Genomic DNA, 14,214 nt, shown 5'->3' on the forward strand with positions numbered 1-14,214 from the left:
ATTGGTTCTGGTTTAAAAATTGGATGACCATATAGATGATATGAGTTAACAGTTAAAACACACACACATATACATATTTTCAAAAAAAATATCATATTAATTTATCTTTCTGTATGAATTTACAAAGATAATAATATATAAATCCTAGAATAAACAAAAATAAATAAGCATGCACTAGTAAAAAAATACCATAATGAGATTCTGTAAACAAAAAAATCAAATAAAAATCCGAGCTAGCTACCAATCACGCTTGCTAGTTCAACTGATTAGCGTCAGAACTGATTGATTTAAATAAAGCTGATTCAAGAATACTCAAGTAGATAGGTTGTGTAGGCGATTTTCGTTAAGAATTTGTACGATACAATTTTAAGAATAGGGTATAAAAACTATACTAGTTGCAACTTGCAAATGAAATTTATTTATGTAAAAAGTAATGTCAAAATACCAATAGGATTCGGCAAGCATTACAAAAGATGCATTTATCACTCCATATTCATTGGTAGCAAATTCAATTCTAAACCAAAGCAAGTGTTAATGTAATACATTTCACATGGATTTTTATAATAGTTTTTGTTCATATATGGAAATAATAATACATGTCGCACATGCATCATTTTTATTTTATATTTATGAATTTCAAACAGCCACAAGCTTAATTAAAACTCCCACACCCCACCAAACTTTTGTGTCAATTTGAGAAGATAAGTCTTAAACATAAGTGATACAAAAGGTAACAGGTTAATTAAAAAGAATTTACAATTACATTAATTTTTAAATAAGTTGATAAGTTTTAATGTGTTAAAATATAAAAAAAACAAATATATATATTCTAACTTTTTATAGTACTTGTTAAAAACTAATCATAATATAACACCAACCGTTCATTGTTGCAAAAAGAACCCCGTTAAAGAACCTAAAAGGCTAAAGGTGGAAAGGTCAATGTGTTGAATTCTTGCCTTTTGGGTTTTAATTGAAAGGGCATATAGTTCAAATTTGAACCTAAGAGCTAAAAGTCTACATGACTCTAGAATAATAAAAGAATTTACACATTGGTTAAGAAGTCATCAGTCCAAAAAGTAAGTTTAGATTAAAATATTTCTACTTTGTTTTGAGGTCTAGTGGGGTAGTTATAACTTACAACCTTCTGTTGTGGTTCAATAAACTATTCATTTGTTGTTGTTAAAGTCAACTGCAAATAATGACCATTGACCAACGACCAGTACGGACTACATTCGTCTAACCTTTTGTTGTTGTTGACACCATTCGAGTATCCTATATACTAGGAGCTTGATGATCTCTAAAGCAATGTTACGACAATAAATATTGTTAGAGCAATCTAAGGGACGGGGTGTACCCGGGTACCTCTCATCGGGTAAAGGTACCCAATCAGATATGCCACCGCCGATGAATCGGGTGGTGTACTTGGGCGATGTTTACCGATGAAAGGGAATGGGATTTGACCGTTGGCACTTGGCAACGACGCCAAAGCCGTTGGAAGCTTAAATAAAAAAAAATTAAAAACCCAAACTCTATTTATATATACCCCACAATATACATCTTTTTTTAATCATATTCTTCACCAAAATTCATACGTTACTTCACCAAAATTCAAACACATGGATTTACAAAAAAATAAAAATCAAAATCAAAGGTTGGTGCAACCAAGAAATCCTCTAAATCGCGAGGAGCCGATTCAAGCACGACTTGTCAATTTTATAAACCACAACTAAATTTTACACAACCATAACCACAATTGTTTCAATACCAACAATATGCCTATCCACAACAATTTTTTACACAACCACAAGCTCCTATTCAACCACAAGGTCCTAGTCTAGTTGCACACATGGTTGTAAGAATCGCTAGGAGCTAGTCAGGTGGTGGGGTACCGAGTAGCGATTAATCGGGATTAGTCATGATTACTCGGGATTAATCAAATTGGGATTTTTCTATGTGATTTTCAGTTTTATACTCACTTATATACGTATTTTTTTAAGTAGACAAGTTTCTAACCCCGCCTCTACCCATTATTTAAGTGTACAAGAGTAATCGTCAGAATTTATAGGTTTTGGTCGCAGTTTGATCGGAATCTGACCGAAATTTTGCGAAATCGCCTATTACCGGCCAACCAGGGCCTATTTTTTCCGCCGACTAGAGCCGATTAGAGCCGACTAGGGCAGAATTGTGATTAATTCACAAATTACCTGAAAATTAATTAGCGACCGGTCGACTAGAGAGTAATCGCCGACTAGTCGCCGATCAATCCCGATTTTTCCAACACTGGTTGCACATAGTCAATATGAATAAACTTTAGAATATCAACAAGCATTCGAACCGTTTGTAATGAGGAGCCCAAATTTGTGACCCCCACGTGACAATGTGGAACAACCGGTCTCGATATTTAAAGTTCTTAATGATGATGATACCATGCTAAAATGCAATTTCAACAAACTAATGAAGAATATAATTTGGATGATGAGGCGGTTCAAGCAAATGAAGGAAGATTCACCGGGTGTTCGAAGAGTCATCCATGAATAAACGAGCAAGAAGTAGCTTTGGTTATTGCTCCGAAAACAATAAAGTCAGAAATCAACAAAAAAAATGATAGTTTTCGGAACGCATTGCTTAAACATTACAACTCACTCGGGGGCGAAAGTACTCGAACGATTCATCAAATATCTTCAAACTGTACCGCTTTGAATACACAAATGAATGAGTTCAACGTCTATTGGATTCAAGCGGTAGAATTTCTATCTATATTTATTTTTGGTTTATAATTGTACTAATTTTTGTTTTTATATAAGATCATCTATGAACTAGTGGATGCAACGATCTTCAAATGGTGACAAAGGCGTTAGGTGATTACCAACGTAAATTTCTAGGCGGTTTTACTCACGTTGATACATGGGATATTGTATGAATGCATGACAAATGAGTCAAAGTCACATTGATTGGTGAAGCGTCCGATAGTCATTCCAACAAGAGAAGAAAGTCAACGAAATCCGGCAATTACCAATCATCTACACCCGACGATGCCTTCACTAGTTATATGCCGGACCTCAAAGAAGATGATGCACCAACAAGACCAAATTGAAAAGGAAATAAACACGTTGAGTCATCAAGCAACAGTAGTTTGGATGACTAACTTGGGTTGTGCAGATCAATCAAAGAAGAGAAGATTAACAAGTTGGTGGAAATAAAAACAAAATAACGAGAAGAAGCTATAGCGTTGTTGGCGGATCAACGAACACGAGGCTGTGAGGCAAAATACGTTTGACCCCCACTTTAAGATGTTTATGAAAAAAATATAATACATATAAATACACTCGATAAGCGTCCATTTTTATTTGTTTTCCGAAATTTTACAACTAACATTACCTAGACTTGAAAAAAAGAGATAAAAACCTCCGAGATCAACTAAGACAAACCGTGGAAGGCACCTCGACTATTTCGGAAGGTGGAAGAAAAGTTAAGTTGATTTTTGACCAACTCTCGACCGTTGGCCAACCCAACAATGAGTCTGATAACTTACATTGGTTTATTTGTGGTCTTGGTGCCTCGTTTGAGACCTTTTCTAGGAAATACGGGCAACCAAACCTCTATCGCTGTTTCGGGATCTTCTTGTTCAATCCGAGTTGCACGAGTTGTTTCTAAAGTCATTAACCCTCACTTTCCTAATCATATTTGCTAGTTAAACAAAGCTCTCTATGGTCTAAAATAGACACCACAAGCTCAATTTTAAAGGCTAAGTTCCTTTTTAATCATTAACTAGACGTGACACCCGCCGCGTTGCAGCCGGGTTCACATACATATATCCCAGAAGCCAGACTGTCCAATATTCCTTTGATTCATTACAGCATCAGCACTCGATAGAGTAGCCGAAAGAGAGAACCCTAAATATAGACATCGAGTCCAAGCGTTGTATGAACATGAATAGATACAAACTGCATGTACAAAAGGAGGTAATATAATGATGACCGGCTAGCATAAGATCACTCCCAGACCATTGTTCGTTCAACAATCCTTCTAATATTTTGATGACCTCAAACTCCGCACTAAAACTTTTAGCCATTTTCCCACTTCACAACTACCTAGACACTTCTCCAACTTTCCCTAAAAACACCTACATAGTAACAATAATTAAATTTAGCAGTCATTAAATAAACTAAATACTCCAAAGCAAACTCAAGGTATCATGATAGTTTCCTCGGGGAAGGATCAACCAAAATGAAAATATAATTAGGGGATCTGTTTAGTCATTGTTGACCAGATTTTATTCGAAAAATCACCTGAATTTGGACATAAAGCGTGGGCTTTCAAGTCTTGTGCGCTTGGTTGGGTTGCGCTTCTGCGCCCAGCATTGTGTGCTTTTCACAACTATGGTTGAAAGATAAAAAGACGCTTCTTGATGCGTGCTAGTGTGTATATATTTTAGATGTATATTTAAGCCCTTTTTACACTTTTAGCCAAGTTTTAAATTTATAAAACACGATATTTACTAACACTAAACACACATATGGGCAAGTGCACCCATCGTGGACGTAGTATAGTGTTGGTAAGATACCGAGGTCGTCCAAGGACACAAGAGCTTTTAGTACCGGTTTATCCTCAACGTCTAACCAAATCAAAATGTTAGAAAAGATTTTTAAACTAAGAAAATAAAAACTAACTAAATGCTGAAAATAAAATAAAAAAACAGATAGACAAGATGAATCACTTGGATCCGACTCGTGTATTAGTATAACCTTTGATTATTTTCGCACTTTTGCACTTGTTTAAGAGATTATCTTAGTTATTGTAGTAGGCCCCTCTTTTGAAGGTGACGTTACCCTCAACCCAGTAGTTTGAGTCAGCAAGGATACAATCCTAAAGGGTCGGATTATTAAAAGATAATGAATTAAGTTATTAATGCAAATTATGGTAGGCCCCTCTTTTGGAGGTGACGTTACCCTCGACTAAGTAGTCTGAGTCAGCAGGTATACAGTCCTAAATAGCCGGGTTATAGTATTAATAGTCGTTAACTTATGAGGGGGTCAAAGAGTTTGGATCCCCGCCATCCAATACCTATGGGCATTGAAGGAGATCCTACTAAGTTTGACCCAGGTCCCTTGCAGGACCTCTAAACGCTGAACAAGGGCAAGACCCTTACCAAACCGTTCCCTTAACCCCCGACCAGGTAGCTAACATACCTCCATATAGACCGTGGAGATATGAATGGTGAAAATCTTTTATTTTATATAGACAGTAAAATAATGCCAAGACACCACGGACAAACGATAAGGAAAGATCACCTTCGACATAAGCAACTAGTTATTAAAGTCATTAATACAAAACCAAATAAAAAGTGCAAAAGATTAAAAATAAAAAGTATTATACTAAACACTTGTCTTCACCAAGTGATGTAAGAGACTTAGGCAAACATGGCCTTGATTGTCAAGAACTCTTACGATCAATCTTGGATCCCGAGACGACTCACACACTCTATGATGGACAATGGATGATGGTGGTGGATGATGGTGTTATGGTGGTGGTGGGTGGTGGATGAAGTGTGAGAGAGGTGGTGTGCCAAGGGATGAGTTGCAATGAAACCAAGCACTCCTATTTATAGGCTGAACAGAAGGCTGGGCACGGCCCCGTGTCCGCTGGGCACGGCCCCGTGCCTGTCTGACACTCTCTCTCTTCATTAATTGTAATTCGCAATTAAAATTAATGCGCCTGCAGTACTTTCGCCACGCCCCCCGTGTTCACTGGGCACGGCCCCGTGGTGGGCAATAGAAGCTTCTACTGGTTTGTCTTTTATGCTGCTTCTTGGGCAAGGCCCCGTGCTGGCTGAGCGCGGGGCGTGTTCAGTCTTCTGCCTTCTCTATTTTGCTTGGGAGGATGCTGTCGAGGGGTCGGGCAACCCGCTTATGTTCCTTTTCTTGTATTTATATTAGATTTAGCTGTCTTTTTGCTTCTTTTGTTAATTTGAGCTCATGTAATCCTGAAAATACAAAAGGAAGACAAAAACACTCTTTTTCCAACATTAGTACTAAAAAGGGTTAGTTTTATGCTTCATTTGATGTAATTTATATGTTGCATTTTACACACATCAAATACCCCCACACTTGAATCTTTGCTTGTCCTCAAGCAAAACTCTTTAATATGTGGCTTTCACTCCCAAATGGAATGGGTAGAAGAGAAGGTTTTGGCTTGTCATAGAGTGTCGGGAATCCAAGGTCTTTATTGGGTTTTATTTTTATTTATTTACAATCCTGTTCGTTATGATTTATTTAGAACATTTCATAAGATAAATTACTTATTTGGGCATAGCATGCCTTTTTAAAATTCCATTTATATACAAGTTCACATACCTCACGGGAGAAGTCACTCACACTCGGCCGAAGGTGTCTTTTTTTAGTGAATCACTCGAGAGCGGCATGGAACTTATTCCTACCATAGGCTTGCCAAGCAATCAATCCTCCTCCTTTTTAACTTTTTACCTTTGTAAATATCAAGAGGTCTTTTTGGGTAAAGGCTTGGGCTAAAGGTGGGTAGTTGGGTTAGTGGTTAGTAAAAGGGCGAAAAGCGTAGAAGCGTCGGTTTTCGTAAAACATTTTGTTTTAGTGACTTTTTATTCTTAATGAAGTGTTTCTTCAAACATGCTTTTGTTTTAAGAGCTTTGTTTGTTTATTTCTAACTTCATTCATTTTTTTATTTTATTTTATTTTATTTTTTTTCGAAGTCACACAAAAACCGAGCTTGTTACTAAAATAAAGGGTAAAAATAAAAAAGAGTTTTTGGTGGGTAAAAGGGTTTTTAGGGTGAGAAATGAAAAGGTTTAGGCTCAAAGGGGTTAACTAGGGGAAGTTTTTGGGTAGGTGAAAGGAAAAATAAAAATAATGGTTTTGAAAGAAAAAAGGTTTAGTCCTAATGCCTCCATCATTTACTTACTTGGGTTTAAGTTGGTAAGGACCGGGAATGAATCGTCGTGGCAAGTTCTAGAGTCGTAAGAACCAAGCGGCTATTCACACAAGAAACGAAAAATAAACATTTAGCGTAAAGATGTATATTTGTATGCTCAATAAAGGCTCAAAACTCACTTTTTGTGGGAATGGGTTTTTCTATGTGATCAAGTATATATAATCGAATTTTAACTAAGCTTGTCATGCCGTTTCATAATTTTCTTATGTTAGTTCTTTTTATCACGACGCTATCGGTTGTAAATTTGTAAAAATATAACCTTGTTAGTCTTAGAATTCCCAACTTAAACTTTAGACAAGTAAAAAAATTTGGGGTGATTAGCGGTTCCAATAGAGTTTTCTGTAAGGCTTGTTATTAGGACTTGCAAAATTTCAAGGTTTTAGCATCCCCCCCCCCACACTTAAATTACACATTGTCCTCAATGTGTCCCAAAAATAAATTTTTAGGTTGATTAGATGTGTAACATGGTGTTAAAAGCAAAAAAAATTATGTTACTGGCAGTCTGGACACGGCCCCGTGGGGACCGGGCACGGCCCCGTGTTCAGGTGCCAGTAACGATAATTAAAGAAAAGAAACTGGGGGCGTGTCTGATGAACACGGCCCGTGTCCAGTTACCTGAACTGGGCATTTTTCTGCAGGGTGTTCAGCATGGGGTCGTGTTGGTTGGGCACGGCCCGTGCTGAACCTACTGTAACGGAGAAATTGTTGACGTGTGGCCTTGTTCTTGTGCATGGGGCCATGTTTCTCATTTCCCTTATCATCCTTTACCACCATGAGTGTGTTTTATTTCTGCAAATTAAAACTAAAAGATTAAACTAAACTAAGGATAGTTCCGCGGAATGCCTCCGTGGTGCGCCACGTTTATAAGGGTCCTTGGCTAGACCCAAAGTGAGGTTATATATTTTCTGAGTGGGATGTTTTGCATCCCATGTTGCACCGTCGGAGAGCAGCATCCAAACTCGAATCAATAACCTTCATGTAGTTGACTGGGTCATCGTCCTCTATTCTCTTCCCAACCCCGAACTTTACTTCCTCATCCCCGTACCTTAAGGTGAGCGTTCCGTCATTCATATCCACCACTGCCTGTGCGGTGGCGAGAAATGGTCTCCCTAGTATGAGGGGGACTTCGGTGTCTTCTTCCATATCAAGTATGACAAAGTCGGCCGGGTAGACAAATTTGTTTACCTTTACTAGGATATTTTCGATAACACCTTGCGGGAATTTGACGGATCGATCAGCAAGTTGTATGCTCATTTTTGTAGGACTCGTTGTTCCTAGGCCGAGTCTTTTGAACATTGATGAGGGCATGAGGTTAATGCTAGCCCCAAGGTCGGCTAGTGCATTACGAACGGGGGAGTCCCCGATCGAGCAAGGAATCGTGAAGCTTCCGGGATCGATTTTCTTTTGGGGGAGTCTGTTGAGTACGAGGGCAGAGCATTCTTCGCCTAAGTTAACTAATTGCAACATTTCAATTTTCCTTTTATGAGTGAGGAAGTCCCTCATGAACTTAGAATATTTAGGCATTTGGGTTAGGACATCAATAAAAGGAATGTTGACATGCAATTGTTTTAGTAGACTTTCGAATTTTGCGAATTACTCATTGGTCTTTTGACGAATTAACCTACCGGGGTACGGAACTCGAGGAGCCTTGGTAGGCTCTGATGATGGAGGGGAATCCTTCTCTTGTAGAGGCGGTGGTATAGTCTCCTCTGTCGGCGGTGGCGCTTCCGTAGGCCCCACGGTGCGATTTCGTAATGTGATGAGATGGACTTGCGCTTTTGGGTTTGTTTCGGTATTGCTTGGTAATGCGCCTTGTGGTCTCTCGGAAAAATTTTGGGCTAGTTGACTTAATTTTTTTTCTATGTTTTGAATACTAGCTTGTTGATTTCTAAAATTTGATTCTAATTGTAGAAACCTTTCCGAGTTTTTCTTTTCAATGTCGGAGATGAGGCGAGATATAGTATCTTCAAGCCTCTCTCGTCCACCTTGTTGTTGAGAGAAATTTTGTGACTCATTTCTTGGTTGTTGAAAGTTTGTTCGTTGGTTTTGTTGGTTACTACTATTGTCGGGTTCTCTCCAACCAAGGTTAGGATAATTTCGCCATCCTTGGTTGTAAGTGCCCGTTGGTGGACCCGACGGCCTAGGTCTATTATCAATGTAGTTTACCGACTCTTGTTGATCGTCTGTTTCTTTCATACAACTCCAATTTTCATGTGGCCCACCACACCCTTCACAAGCCATTACCGAGACTGTTTTTGTCATTTCCAATTTTTTTATTTTCAAAAAAAGGGCCTCGATTTGGGCTTGTAAAGAAGTGCTTTCATCAACCTTATGGGCGCCCGGAGCAATAGATTTATTGCCTCGGGGAGTGTGCCACTGAAAATTGGTTTGAGCAATTTCTTCAATTTGATTATATATTTCATGCGGGCGGCGATTACCTAAAAGTCCCCCGGAGCTAGAGTCAAGTGTCTGCCTTGTGTGTGGCAACAACCCATTATAGAAAGTGGATACTTGTTGCCATATCGCAAGGCCGTGATGTGGACACTTTCGCAATAGCTCCTTGAACCTTTCCCAAGTTTAATATAAGGATTCCCCGTCCTCTTGTGAATATGTATTAATTTCAGTCATTAATTTAGCCGTTTTAGCGGGAGGGAAATACTTATATAGAAATTTTTGGGCTAGTTCATCCCAGGTGTTTACCGATCCAGCTGGGAGGACGTTAAGCCAAGCTTTTGCTCGGTCTTTTAGTGAGAAAGGAAACATTCGAAGGCGGATGGCATCATTTGATGCTCCATTGATCCGAAAAGTATCACATATTTCTAAGAAATTAGTAATATGTAGATGGGGATCCTCGTCCGCAAGCCCATGAAAGGTTGCGGAGTTTTGAAGCATCTGTATCAAATGCGGCCGAAGTTCGAAGTTATTGGCTTCTACATTCGGTGCGTTGATAGCGGCGCCGAGATTACCTACGGTGGGTCGTAGATAATCCATGAGGGTACGTTGGTCCGCCATTGGAAGTGGATTCCCCGAAACTTTCTCTTGGTTTTTGGCTTTTAGTCTTTTTCTGAGAAAGCGTTCGGGTTCTTCTAGAGGTTCTTTTATGTCCTTATTAGAACTGGAGCTCAAACACTACGTAGGGGTGGCGTCTGGTTCCGAGTCCTGCAATAAAAACAGAAAAGAATGCTGGTTAGAAGGTTCACCACAGCCCCGTGCTCAATGAACACGGCCCGTGGTCGGATTTACAGTGATTGTTTTCCAAATCCCAGTTACTGGAGAGTTGGACACAGCCCCGTGTTGCACCGACACGGCCCCGTGCTCAACCTTCTGTAACTTGGAAAACTAAAAACTGCCAGTAACAATGCTGGGCACGGCCCGTGCTAAGCTCTGCAGAAGCTGAAAAACTAAGAAAATCCTAAAAAAATTAAAAAGAAAAATAAAAATATGATAAGGCCGTTGATTCCGAACTTTCTTAAAATCCTTGTGTCCCCGGCAACGGCGCCAAAAACTTGATGCGTGCTAGTGTGTATATATTTTAGATGTATATTTAAGCCCTTTTTACACTTTTAGCCAAGTTTTAAATTTATAAAACACGATATTTACTAACACTAAACACACATATGGGCAAGTGCACCCATCGTGGACGTAGTATAGTGTTGGTCAGATACCGAGGTCGTCCAAGGACACAAGAGCTTTTAGTACCGGTTTATCCTCAACGTCTAACCAAATCAAAATGTTAGAAAAGATTTTTAAACTAAGAAAATAAAAACTAACTAAATGCTGAAAATAAAATAAAAATAAAAACAGATAGACAAGATGAATCACTTAGATTCGACTCGTGTATTAGTATAACCTTTGATTATTTTCGCACTTTTGCACTTGTTTAAGAGATTATCTTAGTTATTGTAGTAGGCCCCTCTTTTGAAGGTGACGTTACCCTCAACCCAGTAGTTTGAGTCAGCAAGGATACAATCCTAAAGAGTCGGATTATTGAAAGATAATGAATTAAGTTATTAATGCAAATTATGGTAGGTCCCTCTTTTGGAGGTGACGTTACCCTCGACTAAGTAGTCTGAGTCAGCAGGGATACAGTCCTAAATAGCCGGGTTATAGTATTAATAGTAGTTAACTTATGAGGGGGGTCAAAGAGTTTGGATCCCCGCCATCCAATACCTATGGGCATTGAAGGAGATCCTACTAAATTTGACCCAGGTCCCTTGCAGGACCTCTAAACGCTGAACAAGGGCAAGACCCTTACCAAACCGTTCCCTTAACCCCCGACCAGGTAGCCAACATACCTCCATATAGACCGTGGAGATATGAATGGTGAAAATCTTTTATTTTATATAGACAGTAAAATAATGCCAAGACACCACGGACAAACGATAAGGAAAGATCACCTTCAACATAAGCAACTAGTTATTAAAGTCATTAATACAAAACCAAATAAAAAGTGCAAAAGATTAAAAATAAAAAGTATTATACTAAACACTTGTCTTCACCAAGTGATGTAAGAGACTTAGGCAAACATGGCCTTGATTGTCAAGAACTCTTACGATCAATCTTGGATCCCGAGACGACTCACACACTCTATGATGGACAATGGATGATGGTGGTGGATGATGGTGTTATGGTGGTGGTGGGTGGTGGATGAAGTGTGAGAGAGGTGGTGTGCCAAGGGATGAGTTGCAATGAAACCAAACACTCCTATTTATAGGCTGAACAGAAGGCTGGGCACGGCCCCGTGTCCGCTGGGCACGGCCCCGTGCCTGTCTGACACTTTCTCTCTTCATTAATTATAATTCGTAATTACAATTAATGCGCCTGCAGTACTTTCACCACGCCCCCGTGTTCACTGGGCACGACCCTGTGGTGGGCAATAGAAGCTTCTACTGGTTTGTCTTTTATGCTGCCTCTTAGGCACGGCCCCGTGCTGGCTGAGCACGGGGCGTGTTCAGTCTTCTGCCTTCTCTATTTTGCTTGGGAGGATGCTGTCGAGGGGTCGGGCAATCCACTTATGTTCCTTTTCTTGTATTTATGTTAGATTTAGCTGTCTTTTTGCTTCTTTTGTTAATTTGAGCTCATTTAATCCTGAAAATACAAAAGGAAGACAAAAACACTCTTTTTCCAACATTAATACTAAAAAAGGGTTAGTTTTATGCCTCATTTGATGTAATTTATATGTTGCATTTTACACACATCACTTCTCTCCCCTTCTTCCATCTTTAACTTACATTAATGCTATAACAAGCGTTCTATGGAGCTCTAAATAGCCAATAGCTTGCATTTTCATTGCTAGTAGTTACCTGGTGCCAAGGTTATACACATAATAAAAGATAAAGCAACTATTTTTAAATGCTAGAGAGTACCATGTATGTTTGGAGAAAAACTCACATTTCTATAATCAAACAAATTTAAGACTGAATTTAGTATAAATGAAAGATATGGGTAGTGAAATGTAAATTGTATTGTACTTGGATCATTTGAATCCATAGGGCAACACTCAGTTTTATTAACAAAACAACTGCTTTGAAGGTAAGTGGCCATGGTCATGCCTTGCACAAACTTGTCAAGTCTTGACTCTTTTGAACAACAACATTATTCTTATTTGTTGGTGAAAAATTTATAAAACGTGTTGGCCATGGTAATCTTAAAGGTACTACAACATATTAAATACATGTGACTAAATCCTAAATGTTTGACGAGATCGGCATTAAGATATTAGTACTGTCTACTTGGTATGCAAAATTGTACCTTTACAATATAGTACAACTCCCCACCCACGGGATACGGTAGTCTCCAGCTTGTCGGTGCTGAAAACACGTAACATTCAAAGTTATTAAATTTTTGCGACAACAGGCGTGTTGAAAATTTAAAAAAACTTAGTAATTTTTTAGCTTATTTTGTATCGAGGCTTTAGTATGCGCGAGGTCGGGAGGTTCAGGCCCAAGTAGAGGCGTACAAAAAAACCGGTTTTAGAACCGAAACCGGGAAAAAAACCGAAACCGGTTTTTTTATAACCGGATTGGTTTTATAACCGAACCGCCGGTTTGTGACCAGTTACTGATCTTGATCTGAAAAACCGGTTAATAACCGAAACCGGTTTTAAAAAAACCGGTTAAAACCGGAAAAAAAAAAAACGGTTTTTTTGGGAAAAATCGGTTAAAAACCGGTCCTAACCGGTTACACCGGTTATTGTTTTGGACTTGAGAAACCGGTTAGTAACCGAAACCGGTTATAAAAAAACCGTTTTTCGTTTTGGGTGAAAAAAACCGGTTCGGTTAATAACCGAAACCGGTTTTTGAATAAAACCGATTTGTATACCTCTAGGCCCAAGTATGTATGCATATTTTGTGATCTAGTAATTGTTAAATCTCAAACTTTTGAATAAAAACATCTCTTTAACACATTATTCATTGTATTTAACATGCTATATAACTACGACTATATCATAATATAACGACCCATAGCCCTTCAACGACTACGCAATCTGCCTGATTCCTTCGAGTTCGATAGCTCTTGTAGAATTTCTAAATCATAAGAGCTGAGGGAAAAAACTCAACTGAACAGCAAAAAAAGAAAAAAAAAACTCAACTGAGAAAGGGGTCGTATCCAAGGTTTGTTGATGAATGAAATCCAAAATCTCCATGACTGCTTCCTCTCTTCAATTTTCCAAATGTCAACAATACAATGAAATCCACAAATTAGTATAGAGCATCATGAATAATAAAAGGGGAAAATTTATACCTGAGTTCGCTTTGGGCTTTAATAGTGAACCACCATCGCATCAAACTCTTCCGACCGTGAACCACCACCCCACTGCATCGCCTTTTTTAAAATTGTGGTTTTCCGGCGATGGTGATGGTTGTGGCGTAGTTGAGCTTGGGGGTTCCGAAATCCTCGGCTCAGATCTGTAGGCCCTTGTGCTAGATCTTGAATCGTCGGAGCCTGAAACATTTGGAAGTTTCAATCAAACACATGACTTAAACATGACAAGTTCATACTCTAGCACTTGAGTTGATTATTCTAAAAAATAATTAGTTTGAATAAAAATTCTTATTGCGCATCATATTATATTGGTACTTTTTCATCAACCAATTAATTCTTAAAAAAAGGATGACAAGCCTTTGCTAGAAAATATATCTTAAAGTGATAAAGATTTTGCAAAAGAATATCCACTTTAGATTAATTTATAGGGCAAATACAGTATTCCAGACACTTCATCAAGAGAGTGACTTGAATTTTTTTCGTCTC

The 14,214-nt window shown here is 38.6% G+C and overlaps 1 long non-coding RNA gene and 1 other non-coding gene across 2 annotated transcripts; one reads left to right on the forward strand and one right to left on the reverse strand.

Annotated features, from left to right (window-relative positions):
* Positions 1 to 3,802: 3,802 nt before the first annotated feature.
* On the reverse strand, positions 3,803 to 12,968 carry LOC110891995. Its single transcript, XR_002565745.2, has 4 exons — positions 12,715 to 12,968; positions 12,165 to 12,266; positions 4,290 to 4,401; positions 3,803 to 4,123 (listed from the first exon to the last, which is right to left on the reverse strand). It is a non-coding gene; the product is annotated as an uncharacterized LOC110891995 (long non-coding RNA).
* On the forward strand, positions 9,491 to 9,597 carry LOC118484593. The gene has a single exon (XR_004873700.1). It is a non-coding gene; the product is annotated as a small nucleolar RNA R71 (small nucleolar RNA).
* Positions 12,969 to 14,214: the final 1,246 nt, after the last annotated feature.

This window comes from Helianthus annuus, chromosome 11 (genome assembly GCF_002127325.2).
Source record: "Helianthus annuus cultivar XRQ/B chromosome 11, HanXRQr2.0-SUNRISE, whole genome shotgun sequence".
Taxonomy (NCBI): domain Eukaryota; kingdom Viridiplantae; phylum Streptophyta; class Magnoliopsida; order Asterales; family Asteraceae; genus Helianthus; species Helianthus annuus.